Source organism: Saccopteryx bilineata, chromosome 5 (genome assembly GCF_036850765.1).
Source record: "Saccopteryx bilineata isolate mSacBil1 chromosome 5, mSacBil1_pri_phased_curated, whole genome shotgun sequence".
Taxonomy (NCBI): Eukaryota; Metazoa; Chordata; class Mammalia; order Chiroptera; family Emballonuridae; genus Saccopteryx; species Saccopteryx bilineata.
In genome coordinates, this window is record NC_089494.1 from 184049106 (window position 1) to 184066108 (window position 17003).

At 33.8% G+C, this 17003-nt stretch overlaps 1 pseudogene; it reads left to right on the forward strand.

Annotated features, from left to right (window-relative positions):
• The first annotated feature begins 14566 nt into the window (after positions 1 to 14566).
• On the forward strand, positions 14567 to 15013 carry LOC136306861 (cofilin-1 pseudogene; annotated as a pseudogene).
• Positions 15014 to 17003: the final 1990 nt, after the last annotated feature.

A 17003-nucleotide genomic window follows, 5' to 3' on the forward strand; every position in this document is an offset into this window, starting at 1 on the left:
CCCAGTGTCTCATTACAAAGATAAGCAACTGAGACCTAGATCCCTGGGCTCCAGAAGTCTGCCTGAGGCAGGACTGGAATGGACTCTATATGTACAGCAGAAACACTTTTCCAGTATCTTATGTTGCCTTCTCACTATGAGAAAAAAGTTCAATTTTTTACAGTAATCATTTTTACCTCAGTGAAATTACCTATAGCAAATTAAGTAAAAATGTAACTAATTGAATTTGTGTAGGAGTCATGAAATTGGCCAAAAATGATTTGAAAGTGTCCTAAAAAACGGATGGCTTTCATATTGCAGTTTGTGGGTGGGACATACCATCTGGCCAGTTTCTCAAAGCCTGGAATGGGAGCAACGAAAGGTTGCCAAACCCCTATCATCAGCAATGAGAGTCTCTGACAATGCCCATTAATTATGTCATAATACTACCTAAACTAGCCACATTCACATGCTGCATGGCACAGGTTAACCCTTTGAGTAGTGAGTTTTTTCATGCTTGCTGACCCCTGAGAGTAAGTTTATTTTTCAAAAAAATAAAATTAGTTCCAGTTACAGTTTTATTAAATTAAAATTATGTTTGTTTGATAACCAGTTTATGGAAACAAGAAGAGCATACATTTGCCTTTTTTAATGTTGCCTTACACAGTTTTAAAATAAAAACTTTTGTACGATAGTACTCTGGATGGTCAGGAGGCATAGGGACATACATGAACGTTTGTACTACTCAAAGGGTTAAAATGCAGCTTGTGAAGTCTAACACTGCTAGAGTACTTGCAACTTTAATAGCTGCAGCCTTATTGGAAGTCAATAGCAGAATAAAAAGGCTTTTTGGTATTATTTTATGCACTCTATATTTAAAACCCTTCATGTTTCACATCCTTCATGTGGAGAGGATGATAGAGCTGAGCTCACATTGTTGTGCTGCTGATTTCTTTGTTTTTCTCACAAGATAATTTTAGCCCACTCTATTCAACAGCTGCCATGTAGCAGAGGCTTTTTCTTGTGAGTGGAGTTTTTTTTTAAAACCATAGCTACATAAAACAATAGACCATATTCAGCTTTCCATCTGTCTTTTATGTCCTGCTGGATTGCTTAAAGAGGCAACAGTTTATTTATAATCCCCATTATACTTTAAATCATATTTAATAAAGGCTAGTTTTTAAAGTTATCTGAGAAATCACATAATTTTACCTTTAGGACATGAGAAAAAGCACATTGAGGTTCCCTGTCCTTTCCTCACCCTGCTGAGCCATGCAATTGGCTTGTACACTCGATCCAATTTTGAACATCACATTGTGGGGAACAAAGATGACGGCAGTTCATACAAAATCTAATGTTGTCATTGGGAAAAAAGCGAAAATACTTCCAAATTGGTGCTTAAGAGGAGAAAAGCAAAGTAAATTGACATATTTTGATCAAAGTTTCAAAATAAAGAGACTCTAGAAAACTAGAACATAAAAAATGTATTACTGATCTGTTATTTGTACTCCGGTAAATCACTTTGGTGGCTCTTCAAGTGAGAGGGTATGGAACATCGTGGCACTCCTTCCAAGTGACATTTGCATAAGTGAAAAAAAGTCATATTATATTCAGGGATCCCAACCTCCTGAGTCCCATTTAACCCAGAAGTTCTCACAAGTGGCTATAGAGCCAAGTGCCCATTTGGTATCTTTCTGATTCTTTTTTTTTTTAAATTTATTAACTATACTAGGGTGACATTGGTCAATAAAATTATACAGGTTTCAGGTATATAATTCTATTATAATACATCATCTGTATATTTCACTGTGTGCTCAGCACCCCAAAGCAAGTCTCCCTTCATCACATCTATCCTCTTTTCATCCTCCTACCTCCCCCTAACCCTGTTTCCTCTCTGCAATCCTTACACTGTTGTCCATGACTATATGGTTTCTTTTTCTTTGCATAATCCCTTCACCTTTTACACCTTGCCCCACAATCCGCATTCTGATTCTTTACATTTGGTATTAAAAGGTAAGGACATATCAACAAGTTGGGGATCAAATAATACACATTTCTCTGGCACAACAACCAGACTTTAGCAGAGAAAATACTACATTTGTAGAATCTGTATTTGTTCCTTTTAAGGTGCTTATTTGCTTCACTGGGGACTAAAAAAGGTAACTGTTTTTGTCAAAACAGTGTGTCAGGACAGATCGAATGCTTATTTTCTTCCTGAGTTCTTGTGACAATCTGTGTTTTATTATTTTTTTGAAAAAGAGAGGAACTAATGTATCCTGATGTCTTATGTGTTCTAGATGCTTTAAAAGCATTCCCTTATTTTATTGTCAAAAGAAATATGTGAGTTAGATATTTTTCTTAAATGTCATATGAAAACAAAAGATTTTACTAAAGTTATATTTTTCTTTCAAAGACTTTTGAAAATCAAAAGATCAAAGGTCACATCAAATAATCATTACATCCTCTTGAACTTTATTCTCCTAAATTTCAGGATGGCAGGACATGAACTTTGGATATATTAGTTCAAGTCTAGATTTTCAGATTTTAAAGACCTTGAGATGGGAAGATTGAAAATCACTTTTTAAAGATATCTCAGTTTATAATGATTCCCAATTTGTGAGGCCCAGTTTTTAGTCAACCAGTAGTGTTAGGACAGTAAATATGGCTGAAAATAAGGTGAATTTTACCAAAATTACCTTTAAAATAGAGAGAGTTATCTCAAATTCTCTTACAATATCAAATACTCTTGAAACAAAGTTCCATTTAGAAAAGATACATTAACATAAATTTAATCAAGGCTATATATGTTTGCTTATAGAAGCCAACTAAGAGAGTTTCATAAAAAATGTGGCAAAGAAATTTAATATAAACCTAATAAATGTATTTGGGTATGTGACCTTATAACTGTATGTTTAATGTTGCAAACAAGCAATTAAAAGTGATTTAGGCCCTGGCCGGTAGGCTCAGTGGTAGAGCATCGGCCTGGTGTGCAGGAGTCCCGGGTTCAATTTCCGGCCAGAGCACACAGGAGAAGCACCCATCTGCTTCTCCACCCCTCCCCCTTTCCTTCCTCTCTCTCTCTCTCTTCCCCTCCCTCAGCCAAGGCTCCATTGGAGCAAGGATGGCCCGGGCACTGAGGATGGCTCTGTGGCCTCTGCCTCAGTCGCTAGAATGGCTCTGGATGCAACAGAGCAACGGCCCAGATGGGCGGAGCATCGCCCCCTGGTGGGCATGCGGGTGGATCCCGGACTGGCGCATGAGGGGGAGTCTGTCTGACTGCCTCTCGGTTTCCAACTTCAGAAAAATACAAAAAAAAAAAAAAGCAATTTAAAGAAATAAACAGTTAAATGGTTATATTTTGGAGGTTGCTCTTATATAAGAGCAGAATAAATGATAAAAAAATAACACTACTCTTGCACTATAATATAAGTACACATGGCTTTGGATAAAATGTGCCATGACAATATCAAAATTTGTTTCAAATTTGCTGTTTTCAGTTACTTAGATGGAAGTGAGGATAATATGCTCCAGGAAACTGTAACTAAAACTGTGGCTATGCAATGAGAAAGCTGTTAATGTTTAAAATGCATGTAAAGGGTTTTAATAAAACTGTTTTATGCAATGTGAGAACATTCTTTATAAATAGTTAAATAGCTTCATTAGAGAATTGAGATATTTTGGTATTATCTCAATTTGGCTTATGTATGCAAATCAAACAACATCCTCTTTTTAAACTGTATCATAAAAATTTTTACCAGACTATAATTCCCATGAGGCTTCAATCTAGCATTTCTGAACTAGAAGTAGCTTCAGTAAGTATCTGTTGGGTAATGGATAAATTAAAAGTGAATTCTAGCAGGCCTAATCAGGCGGTGGTGCAATGGATAGAGTCTCAGACTGGGACGCAGAAGACTCAGGTTCGAAACCCAGAGGTTGCCAGCTTGAGCGCAGGCTCATCTGGTTTGAGCAAAGCTCACCAGCTTGAGCCCAAGGTCACTGGATTAAGCAAGGGGTCACTGGTTCGGATGGAGCCCCCAGCCAAGGCACATATGAGAAAGCAATCAATGAACAACTAAGGTGCCTCTATGAAGAATTGATGCTTCTCATCTTTCTCCCTTCCTGTTTGTCTGTCCCTACCTGTTCCTCTCTCTGCCTGTCTCTGTCTCTGTCACATAAAAAGTGATTTTTAGCAGTTCCAATGAAAAAGATGCAACTTCATGATTTGATTGATTTATTCATTCACCAAATATTTATTAGTATGCTGGTCTGAGCAGTTTTCAAAGTGGATAAATGTTGCTTTGATTCTGAAAAATTCTTTTGTTGTTTAGCTCTTTTAAATTTACCAGGCAATTATGCTCTGAGGTTTAATTTTATTTTTTCTTGTTTTAATTATTTTATGTTTTTCCAAACTTTTAATTAATATATTCTAGTGTGACCTAAGATGATATTGTATATCATAATAATAAAGATACATATATAGCATGAATTTTTATTCTAATTTATAGCATGACATTGGTTAATAAAATAGTACAGATGTCAGGTGTGTATGGTTCTATAATACATCATCTGTATATTATATTATGTGTTCACCACCCCTAACCAGCATGGATTTTCTTATATTTTATCTACTGTGTTATATTTTTATTTTTAAATTCAGCAATTCAGAAATAGAGAATTAAAGTTATGTTCAAATTTCTTGTTTATAACCAATCCCAAGTAAAATGATTTTGTTACATTCAGTAAACCAGTTCAAATTTTATGATGATTTCCATGTAAACCAGTTATATATTGCTTTATTTTTCTAGAAAATGTTTTAACATTAATGTGGAGATATTTTTCACTTCTTAGAATCTGAGAAGTTTATATAATAATATTTCTATACTTTTTTATAAATACTATTTTTAGATCAACTATTATCTTAAATATATCAAAATAATATCAAAAGTTTATTTAACATTACATTTTTTCCAAATGTTATTTTTCATAAATACTATTAGTATTTCACATTGAATATGTTAATATATTTATCAAAAAATATGATTTAAAGATATATATTTTTTCAGAAGTATTTTTGATAGTATATCTTAGATATTAAATATATGAATTATTAGGAATTAATATATTACATTAGAACATTTTATTCTTATTTTTATTCTGAATTACATTTCTGTAAAAATATGTCAGTAGCAATTTAACATCTATGAATTTATCTATATATTGATAAATGAGAATAATAAATAAAGGTTTAAGGAGAACGAATTTTATAAACATCACTTTAACCTTTAATAAACATTGTTTATTATGAGGAAAGTAAGAAAGCAAGCAACATAATGAATTTTTAATAGACTTTATTGGACTTTTTGTTATTATAGTACTATATGATATTTGCTTGTATGTTCAAAACATTTTATTTTCCTCATTTGGACATAGAGTAGAAAGAATTTTCAATTAAAAAATCTTTTTATATAACTGCTTTAATGTCATGGCCTATGGCAAGGTGAAATTAATAATAGTAAAAGTTATTATGAATTAGAAAATGAGCTAAAATTGTGTCCCTATGCCTTTACTTTATTTTAGTTCCAAGGTGTTCTGTTCTAAATATGTAATAGGAATACTATAATAGAACTTAAAATGACATATATGCCTATTCATATAGGTTTCTGTGTGTGTGTGTAAAAATACTCATGTGCAATGATGTATATGAATTCTAAAAGATTGATTTATGTGATAAATATCAATCAGAAGTGAAATTATTTTGTTCTTAATTCTTTTCTGATATATACAGAAATATTGTCTATTTGTGTATGTTGATTTTGAGTCTTATAATTTTACTAAATTAATTCATTAGTTCTAGCAGTTGTCTGTATATTTCTTAGTTTCTCATACATTGATAATAATGTTATTTGATAAAAAATGCTTCTTGCTTCAAATACATAATGCCTTTTATTTTTTCTCCTGTTATTGCCTTAGTTATCACTTCCAGTACAATATTAAGTAAAAATGGTGAGAGCTGATGTCCTTGCCCTATTCCCAACATTATGAGTGATGCTAGTATTTTACTATATTTAATATGTAGCTTTTACATATACATACATACATACATTCAATACAAACTAAACATTTTTACAAAACTGAGCTCTTTTTTTCTTCATAGTGCTTGTTACATTATGTGCTAGTCTGATGTTTACCCTTAACTTTGCTTTTAAATTAGTTTCTTGATTATATCTCTGCCCAACTTTTACTATTTATTTTTTGTTATTTGATTTACCAATGATCATCTCAATAGATGCATACAAAGCATTTGAAAAAATTCAACGTTCATGATAACAACAAATCAGAGATTAAATGAATGTTCCTTAAAATAATAAAGGCCACATATGACAAGCTCACAATTAACATCATAATTAACAATAAAAAAAATTAAATGCTTTCTCTCTGTCTCCATTTACAGATCATATAAAATACCAAAAGAAAAAACTCAAGACTACACACACACACACACACACACACACACACACACACACACCAAGTAGACCTAATTAATAAATTCAGTAAAGTTGCAGTATAGAATATCAACATATAAAAATCAACTATGTTTTTATACACTAACAGTAAACTCTCTGGAAAAAATTGGGAAGGCAGTCTCATTTACAATAGCATCAAGACCCTGACCTGTGGTGCCGCAGTGGATGAAGTTCATCCTGGAATGTTGAAGTCACTGGTTTGAAAGCCTGGGCTTGCCTGTTCAAGGCACATATGGGAAGCAACTACTACAAATTGATGCTTCCTGCTTCTTCTCTCTCTCTCTCTCTCTTCTATCTAAAAAAAAATCAAATAAAATTTAAAAAAAATTATTAAACAACAGCAACAAGAGAATAAAACACTTTAGAATACATTTAACTAAAGAGGTAAAAGATTTGTGCACTGAAAATTGTTAGACATTGATATAATAAATGAAAGAAGACACAAATAAATGGAAAGATATTTCATATTTATGGATCAGAAGAATCAATAGTGTTAAATTGGCCATACTATCCAAAGTGATCTACATATTAAATGGAATCCCTATCCTAATTGCAAAGAAATTTTCCCCAGAAATAGAACTATCCTAAAATTCATCTGGAACCACAGAAACCCCAAATAGCCAGAGTAATCTTGAGAAGGAGGAACAAAGCTGCAGATATCACAGAGCCTGAATTCAAACTAAACTGCAAAACTATAGTAATTTAACAACTATGGTACTGGCATATATACAGACACGTTGACCAATGGACCAGAATTAATAGCCCAGAAATTAACCCCTATAGGTCAACTAATCTTTGATAAGGGGGCCAAAAATACACAATAGGGAAATTATAGTCTCTTCAATAAATGGTGTTGGAAAAGCTAAATAATCACATACAAAAGAATAAAGTTAGAGTTTTATGTTGCATCACAACAATAATTAACTTCAAATGAATTAAAGACTTAAATGTAAGGCCTGAAACTATAAAACTCCTAGAGGAGAGCATGGTGGAAAAGATCTTTGACATTGCTCCTAGCACCAAAATCACAAGCAATACAAACAAACATACATAAGTGGGGTTACATCAAAATGAAATGAAATACAACAAAGAAAACAATCAAAAATAAGAAAAAGATACCTAGCCTGACCAGACAGGCACAGTGGATAGCACATTGGCCTAGGATGTTGAGGACCCAGGTTCAAAATTCGAGATCACTGACTTGAGTGTGAGCTTATCCAGCTTGAACATGGGCTCACCAGCTTGAGTGTGGGGTCACTGGCTTGAGCATGGGATCATAGACATGACCACATGGTTGCTGGCTTGAGACCAAAGGTCACTGGCTTGAGCAAGGGGTCACGGGCTAGACTGGAACTCCCTGATCAAGGCACATATGAAAGAGCAATCAATGAATCACAACAAAGGAGTCACAACGAAGAATTGATGGCTCTCATTTTTCTTCCTTCCTGTCTGTTCCTGTCTGTCCCTGTCTCTTTGTCTCTTTCTCTCTGTCTCTCACTAAAAAAATAAAAATAAATAAATAAATAAAAGGAAAGGATACCTAATCAATGGAAGAAATGTTTGCAAGTCATATCTCTGATAAAGGATTGTAGCCAAAATATAAAAAAGGTTATAATTCAATAACAAAAAAACAAACTGATTTTAAAATAGACCTGATTAGATATTCCAAAGAAGATGTACAAATGGCCAACAGATATATGAAAAGATGCTAAACATCACTATTCACAAGAGGAATGAAATTCAAACCATAATGAGATACCACCTGATGCCTTTAGAATGGCTTTAATTTAAAGGCAAGGGATAACTAGTATTGACAAGGGTGTGGAGAAAAGGGATTGCTTGTACACTTATTTGGGAATGTAAAGTGATGTAGCTATTAATAATACCATATGATCCAGCAATCCCACTATGGGTCTTTATCAAAAGGAAATGAAATTAAGATCTTGAAAAGATATCTGCACAACTATGTTCATTGCAGCATCATTTATAATATTCAAGTCATGGCAACAAAAGAACATAAATATCTGTCAATGAAAAAATGATTAAGTCCACCCAGTGTGTGGAAGTCCTGGGTTCAATCCCTGGTCAGGGCACACAGGAGAAATGACCATCTGCTTCTCTACCCCTCCCCCTTTTGCCTGTCTCTCTCTCTCTCTCTTTCTCTTCTCCTGCAGCCATGGCTCAATGGGAATGAATTGGCCCCAGGTGCTGAGAATGACTCCATGGCCTCAGCCTTAGGCACTAAGAAGAGCTGGGTTGCTAAGCAATGGAGGAATGTCCCAGATGGTCAGAGTATCACCCCCTAGTGGGCTTGCAGGGTGGATCCTGGTTGGGCACATGTGAGAGTCTGTCTCTGCCTCTCTTCCTCTCATAGAATTAAAAAAAAGTTAAAAAATGTGTGCTCATGAATGAACACATTGTGGTGATCATTTCACAATGTACATATTTATCAAATCATCACATTATACACCTTAAATATTTACAATTCTTATTTCTCAATTATACTTCAATAAAACTGAGGAGTAGAAAAGAAAAAATGATTAGGTTTTAAGAAACAATTATTATTATATTTTGTTAGGGATCTATAGGGAAAAAGCAAAATACTGTAATTGTTCTGAGATTATAAAATAGAAAGTTAAATAGCTATGTTGGAGTATAAGCAGTCTTTCTATTTTAACCTAATTATTATTCTTAAAGTCATAAATTGACATTTCAGTTAAAATTCTCAATGTGATGACCAGGTAAATCTAGAAAAGTGATAGTAATACAAACCGAGAAATATAAAAGGGTAAAATCATCGAATAATTCATAAAATAGGAAAACTAAGGAAGTGAATTTGCCACTTCAGATTCTAAATGAAATTTCAAAGTTACAGTAAAAATATGAAGCAGTTGGTCTTGACAATTTAAAAATCGCAGAAATGTACTTAGTAATAAATATGTGTACAATAAAACCTGTTCTTGTTATAAAAATTCTTCACTTAACAAACCCATATATATGCAGCATAATTTAAAAAGTGTGTATATATAACTATATATAGTGTATAATTGTAGCAGTTAATATTTTCTTAAAATTGTGAAGGAAATATCCATATCTATCTATCTATCTATTTATCTATCTATCTATCTATCTTCTATCTTTCATCTATCTATCTATCTATCTATCTATCTATCTATCTATCTATCATGTATCTATTGAACCACCTATCTATTAATCCCTTATTAAATATAATTAGAACAGTACCTGATGTATAGTACACATCTAATTAAATTGTCATTGAATAAATAATTGATCATTTCTTCGGATCACCCCAGTATTTTAGCACTATATTACTGCTACAAGTATTTATCCTATTTCCACATTCCTTCTTAGATTTGGACAGATTGAACACATGCCTGTATCTCTCCATTTTTATCAAAGTGACTACTACAGCATTTATTTTGGCTCATATTAGTTATAATATGACCTTGTGAAAGATATTGGTTCTTATGAGTCAATACATATATTGACTGAAAATTTTTTTCTGTATTCATTACATTTTAGAACAAGGACTCAGGATCATAAAAATGCCATTTTATTGACACATTAAGTAAGGCATAAAGTCATATAAGTTAATCATATTTCATTCACAAATTAAGAGTAAATATCAGTACTAATTCATGATTTTATTAGTTTTTTTTTTTTGTGTGTGTGTGTGTGTGTGTGTATTTTTCCAAAGTGAGAAGCAGGGAGGTGGAGAGACAGACTCCTGCATGTGTTTGACCAGGATCCACTCAGCATGCCCACTAGGGGGCGATGCTCTTTCCATCTGGGGCATTGTTTCTTTGCAACCAGAGCCATTCTAGCATCTGAGGCGGAAGCTACGGAGCCATCCTCAGTGCCGGGCCAACTTTGGCTGTGGGAGGCGAAGAGAGAAAGAGACAGAAAAAGGAGATGGAGAAGGGTGGAGAAGCAGGTGGGCACTTCTCCTGTGTGCCCTGACTGAGAATTGAACCCAGGACATCCACACGCCAGGCTGACACTTTACCACTGGGCCAACCAGCTAGGGCTGATTTTATTAGTTTTTTTTACTTTTATATGAACATTAACATTAACTAATAAATGACTATATTTAGTCATTACTGTATATTGTTCAACTTCCCAAAATATAACCATTATTATCTATTTCACTTTTCTTATGCCAATAGTAAGCTCAGGAAAAAAATTATAAGCATATTAAGTTTTTAAGTTTTTTTGAAATTTTAGTAAACCTAAAAAAAGTGCTATTATTGCTTGTATATTTTAAGCTTATTTATTTAAATGAGATAGGGGAGGCAGAAAGACAGACTTCCACATATGCCCCCTCTAGGATCCACCTGGCAAGCTTCCTATGAGGCAATGCTCCATTACTTAGCTACTGAGCTATTTTTAGTTCTTAAGGTGAAAGCCACAGCACCATCCCCAGTGCTCAGGGGCCAACTAGCTTGAATCAATCAGCATGGCTGGGGGAGTGGGAGGAAAGAGAGAGAGAGAGAAAGAGAGAGAGAGAGAGAGAGAGAGAGAAAGGAGAGGGGAAAGGGTGAATGGAGAAGCAGTTGGTTTCTTCTCCTGTGTGCCCTGACCAGTAATTGCACCCAGGCCATCTACATGCTGGACTGATGCTCTACCACTGAGCCAACTGGCTAGGGTTATTTTAAGCTTAATATTAATTTTTAAAAATAAAATCAGGTTTATTTTCATAAAAATGATGAATTAATTTTAAATAACCTTTTTTTGATAAGACTACAAGTCAAGGTGTCAATAAGGAAAGATGGATTTTGTTCTTCTAAAATGACTAGATAAAAGTAAGCACTATTTTAATGTTTATCTCCTTTAAATATAGACAAAAATTATGTGAAACATTTACTAATATATTCTGATTTAGAATATGCTTTTACATATAATGAAAAACACTTATAGTTCAAGGTAGGCTTCTTTTGATCCGTTTCTTTCTTTCATTAAAATATTTCCTAGATCTTTTCTTATTTCTATTATAAATTGAGGAACAACAAAGATAAAAAAAATAGTCTCTTTTTCTCATAACATATAGCCTTGCACCGTCAGAAATGTCACAGGTTAATGGTACAGCTCAGCTCCATTTATCTTTTTCTGACAACTCAACCAAGCTAGCACAATCTTGCAAAAACATTCTTCCTCGACCAGGTGACATTCTCGGCTTTTGTTCCTTAATATGGTGGCTGTTAGAGTCATTAGTGTGTAATAACTTTGTACAGAAACTTTTTGCTTTAGGTTTCTTCAGTATTCAATCAAGGAGAAAAGTTTTTTGAATTTAAAGTCATGTCTTAAACATAAATACACAGAGTACTCTTTTACTTTCAAACAACCTAAGATTATCTAAAAACTCTAGATATCCTTAAAATACTTATCATTTGAGAGCTGTAAAAATTAGAAAATGTGTTTATAATTATCTAATTTTTGATTGCATAAACAGTTATTTTACATGAATGAAAATCTAATTTTAACATCAAGATTGATAAAAGGTGTCAGAAACAACACCCTAGTCACTTGGTAAATGAGTCTGAATATCTTTATAGACTATTTCTCCCTGTGTTGATGGAAATTTAAACAAGTTATGACACTTGAATATTTCCAAGCCCATTTCTTTGTTTGGAATTTGATATTGAATAATATCATGGCTTCTCTGTCAAGGAAATAATCATATTAAAATAGTGACTCTGTAATACTTTTCTTTATTTTTGACTGGTCATATTTAGTAAGATATTTTCCTATTGTAATGGAAAATCAATTAAAAAAGGAAAATAATGTTTCATTTTTAGGAACCATAGATACATAAATACATGTGCATACCTTGCTTTCATTTTTAGAGTCATTTTTACATTTTTCAAATAAATTAAAAATGTAGTTCAAAGAAATCTTTGCTCTTTGCCTCATCACAAAACCATAAATATTTAATCACATTCTGCATTTTTTGTTTTTGTATAGTGATTTTTATAAAATATTTATACTTAATTTTTATAATAATGTGGTCTTTTATCTCTGGAGACAATGAGTTTTTTTAACGCAATTTCATGTTACTTTTTTATTATTGTATTTTGTAAGAATTTTTAAAATTAATAAGACAAAATAAATTAGTCATCTTTGAGTTTGAATAAGACCTCTAATACTGCATTTTCTCATAAATATGTAATTATTTTAATAATTCTACTTTTAATCATTAGCTTTGTAGGGAAAATTAATATTCATTTTTGCTGAAGGACAACCGTGTTTTATTTACCTCCAACCTGAATTTCATATTAATATTTTGATAAAATGCATGAGCAAGATATAATTGTGATTTAAATGTATAGATAAATAATAAAAAATGTTAAATAAGTTATTTCCTATAATTAAGAATAAAAATTAGTTAAATATAACATTGGAACAAAGAAGTATCAGTTTTCAACATATTTTATGGTAATTTAAGTGGTTTAAAAAATACTGAACTGCTTTTGTCCTTACTGAGTTGTACCTAATAGCACTTTAATATAATGGAATTGTATGGCAGTGGCTGAAGTTACTTCAGATATTTTCTTGAGCCAGTTTGTTGCTTAGTAAAATAACCACCATTATTTTATTTCAGAATTAATAGCTCTAAATGATAAGTAAATCAATTCAAATGAGTTCTTGGCTCTTTCTGTTTTTGTAATTCTAAACTTTATTATGTAGTTCTGCAGAAAAATTGGCATATCAGACTGTATCTTTTGTGTTTTTGAAATTAGCCAATAAATTTCATTAATAGTTTGTATTGATAGATTGAATTAATTTTATCTAGAAATTGTTCACATATTTATATGGATTATAGGCTAACAGCTGGTGCTTAATATGTAGATAATTATTAATTTATTTCACAATGTAATGTCAGGGAAGATTGATTCACTGTCTGATTAACAGTTTGATATCATCTATGGATTAATAGGCATATCAGCTTCACATGGAGCTCTCCAAAGGTTCTATGCCTTCACAAATTCTATTTAACATACAAAATTTTATTTTGAAGCCTTGGCCAGATAGCTCTGTTGGTTGGAGCATAGTCCTAAAGTGGAGGTTGCCTGTTCCCGCCTCTCTCTAAAACAAAAACAAACAAACAAACAAAAACTTCTTTTGTTTTGACCACATTAATAATTATTCCTATTTTATTTATTTCACAATCTTAACTCCTTTTATTTTATTACTCCTGTCACATTGCAAAATATTGCTGCTATTTTCAGATCTTACAGATGAAATTATTTTTTAGCCAAATGTATCTGTATCATTTTCAAGATTACTGTTCCTTGTAACCTTTCTACTGTCTCAGACAGTAATTTAACCAATAGTTATGGAATACCTACCCGATGCAAATTACTGTGCTCATAAGTTCACTGCATCAGCTTAAATCATTCTTGATTTTTTTTCTGTCATTGACATTCTTAAAAGTTTATGTACTGCTTGACCTGTGGTGGCGCAGTGGATAAAGCATCGACCTAGAACACTGAGGTCGCTGGTTCGAAGCCCTGGGCTTGCCTGGTCAAGGTACATATGGGAGTTGATGCTTCCTGCTCCTCCCCCTTCTCTCTCTCTCTCTCCTCTCTAAAATGAATAAATAAAGTCTTAAAAATAAATAAATGTTTTAAAAAAAAAGTTTATGTACAATATTCACAACTAAGTAAGTTTTGGAAGAAAATCACTCTTTTCTACCACCTTTATCTTGCTTTGCTTCTCAAGGACTGCACATTTCTCTGTCAAACTCTTCACTGCATGTAGGGTTTTTTTCCAATCCATTTTTTTAGTCTCAATATTTACCAGTTAAATGAATATGCTCAGGTAGCAAAAATGGTAAACAAATAAACAAAAATTTTTTTTTAAATTATAAGTGAGTTAATAATTGTATGTGCCCTCTGCTCAGAATTATTACTCATGTTACCTTCATAAAGTAGTTTGCTTTCCAGTCGGATCTTGGCAGCAGCTGAGTGACTCCCACCTTCTCCAGCTCTTGCTGCCTCTCGTCCTTCCAGAAATCTGGCCTCAGCTGTGGCTGTCTTGGAGTCATCAGTGTGTTCAGTGACATGAAGGTGCACGAGTCCTGGGCACCAGAAGAGATGAAGAAGCACAAGAAGACGGTGATCTTCCGCCTGACTGAGCACACTATGATCATTCTGGAAGAGGGCAAGGAAGTCCTGGTAGGTGATGTGGGCAGACTGTAGAGTGCCCCTAGGCTGCCATTGTCAAGAGGCTGCGGGGAAAAGACTGCCACCACGCCCTGTGTGATGTAGTCTCCGAGACCGAGGAACCTGCTCTTTATCTCTTGGGCCCGAGTCTGCACCCCTTAAGAGCAAAATGACCTATGCCAGCTCCAAGGCTGCCATCAAGAGGAAGCTGCCAGGGATCAAGCGCAAATCACAAGCAAACTGCTGCGAGGACGTCAAGGACCACAGCACTCTGGCTTAGAAGATGGGAGCAGTGCAGTCATCTCCCCGGAGGGCAAGCCTCTGTGAGCCCCCTCCTAGTGCCTGGAACACTGGGCAGCTCCCGACGTGCCTATGGGGCTTGCAGGCTGCCTACCTCCTGCCAGTTGGGAGGGGCTGGGAGGATCCCAACAGGAGGAGGGCAATCACTTCACTCAGCTGCTAAACAGTCCGCCCTCAAGCCTTGGACTTGCCTCCTCCATCCATACCTGATGGGTCTGATTCCTCCTTGGTTGACACAGACCAACTTACCCTTCAGGTACCCCAGTTAGTGGGGGCCTGTATGATCTCCAACTCTGCACCTGTTTCTTCCCTTTCTCATGCTGCCAACTTCTGACCAATAGTGATTCTATGCTTGTCTGTTTAGTGCTGTGTATAAGTGGAATGTTGTGGAGATGACTTCTCCCCACACCGCCTGCTACCCTTTCCCTTTACACCTGGTTGTGGCAATTTATGGAAGCAGGACCAGTAGAGACTTTCATTTAAAAAAACAATCAAAATATTCACTTAACAAGAACAAAGTAGTTTGCTTTCTAATAGAAAATTCACATTCTTACGAGATCAGACGAGATCAGGTGCGTTCAGGCTGGTATGGTTGCAGACGAAAATTCACATTTTAAAATCACTATTAGGCCATTTAAATAGTAAATGTTATTGATGGCTTTGCAAAGCTTCTTGTTATTATTACTACACTGTATTAGTATTACAATTAGTACTATAAACTTTTGACCCTAAATTCATTTTTAATCTCTTTGCACTCTATGCTATACATATGGGGTATAGCAAAAGTAGGTTTACAGTTGTGAGTATGTAAAACACAGTTCATTCTTGTATTAACTATTGTAGTGTTTTCCACATGGACAACTGTATACCTACTTTTGCATCATCTTGTATTTAAGATGGTTAAGATACTGAATTAAAATTTATACATAAATGTGGGAGATAAAAATCAGATAACATTGAGATATTTAATGATATAAATGTCTATACTTCGCATTGCAAAGCTTGAAATGAGACTATTTTTTAAGAAAAAGAAAGGAAAAAAGAGATGATGGAGGGAGAAAGAGATAAAGAGAGAAAAGCATCAACTTGTTATTTCATTTAGTTATGCATTCATTGATTGCTTCTCATAAGTGTTCTGACTAGAGTGACCCATGAATCAAGCTGGTGAGTTTGGGATCAAGCTAAAAACTCAGGGAATGAGCCCTGGTGACCCCAGGATCAAACCCGCAACCTCAGTGCTCCAGGATGACACTCTAGCCACTGTGCCACCAGCCAGAGTTATGAGACTTTTCTTTTAAAAAATGAGCTAAAAAAAATGCTGCACATCCTGATTTAAGACAATTTCTATTTTTCATCAGAAAATGAATCTATAGACAATCTGGTCATGAATGAGAGTATTGTAAAATGCACCATTGTTTTATATACTAAGAGAAAAAAATATATCGATACTATGAGTTTAACTTTGGAAGTTAGATGATTTATTGACTGAGGAATTTCAATTATCCAGTCATGCCATTAAGACACAACAGCCAAGTATGCACAGATAGTAATTACTAAATTCTGATATTTGTTTGTCTGACAGTGATTGTAAGTCAAATTTGTATTTCAGAAATAATAAAATGTGAGAAATTAGTTTCCAAAAGTTGAAATATAGTAATGCATATGAAATACTAAGCATAGTACTTGATATAGTTAATAAAATAGTAGAGTATTATTATTGAAAAATATGAAACAAATTGGATGTATATTTGATTTTTCTTGCTGTAAATATTTATTTTAGTTTTGGTAATATTTACTAAGAATGTGTGTGAAAGTATAAACTTGTCAACCAGAACTGTGTAGTTTAGGCTATTTGCTTTAGCACAGATTTATTTTTGAGTTGCTAAAATGGCTCGTAGAAAATAGACTCATGCATGCAACTGTTTTCTAGCTTAAAAAGATTTTGAAATGTCTTATTGAACTTCACCAAGTTCTTATTGATAATTTGCTAAAATCAGAAGCAATATCTGTTAATACA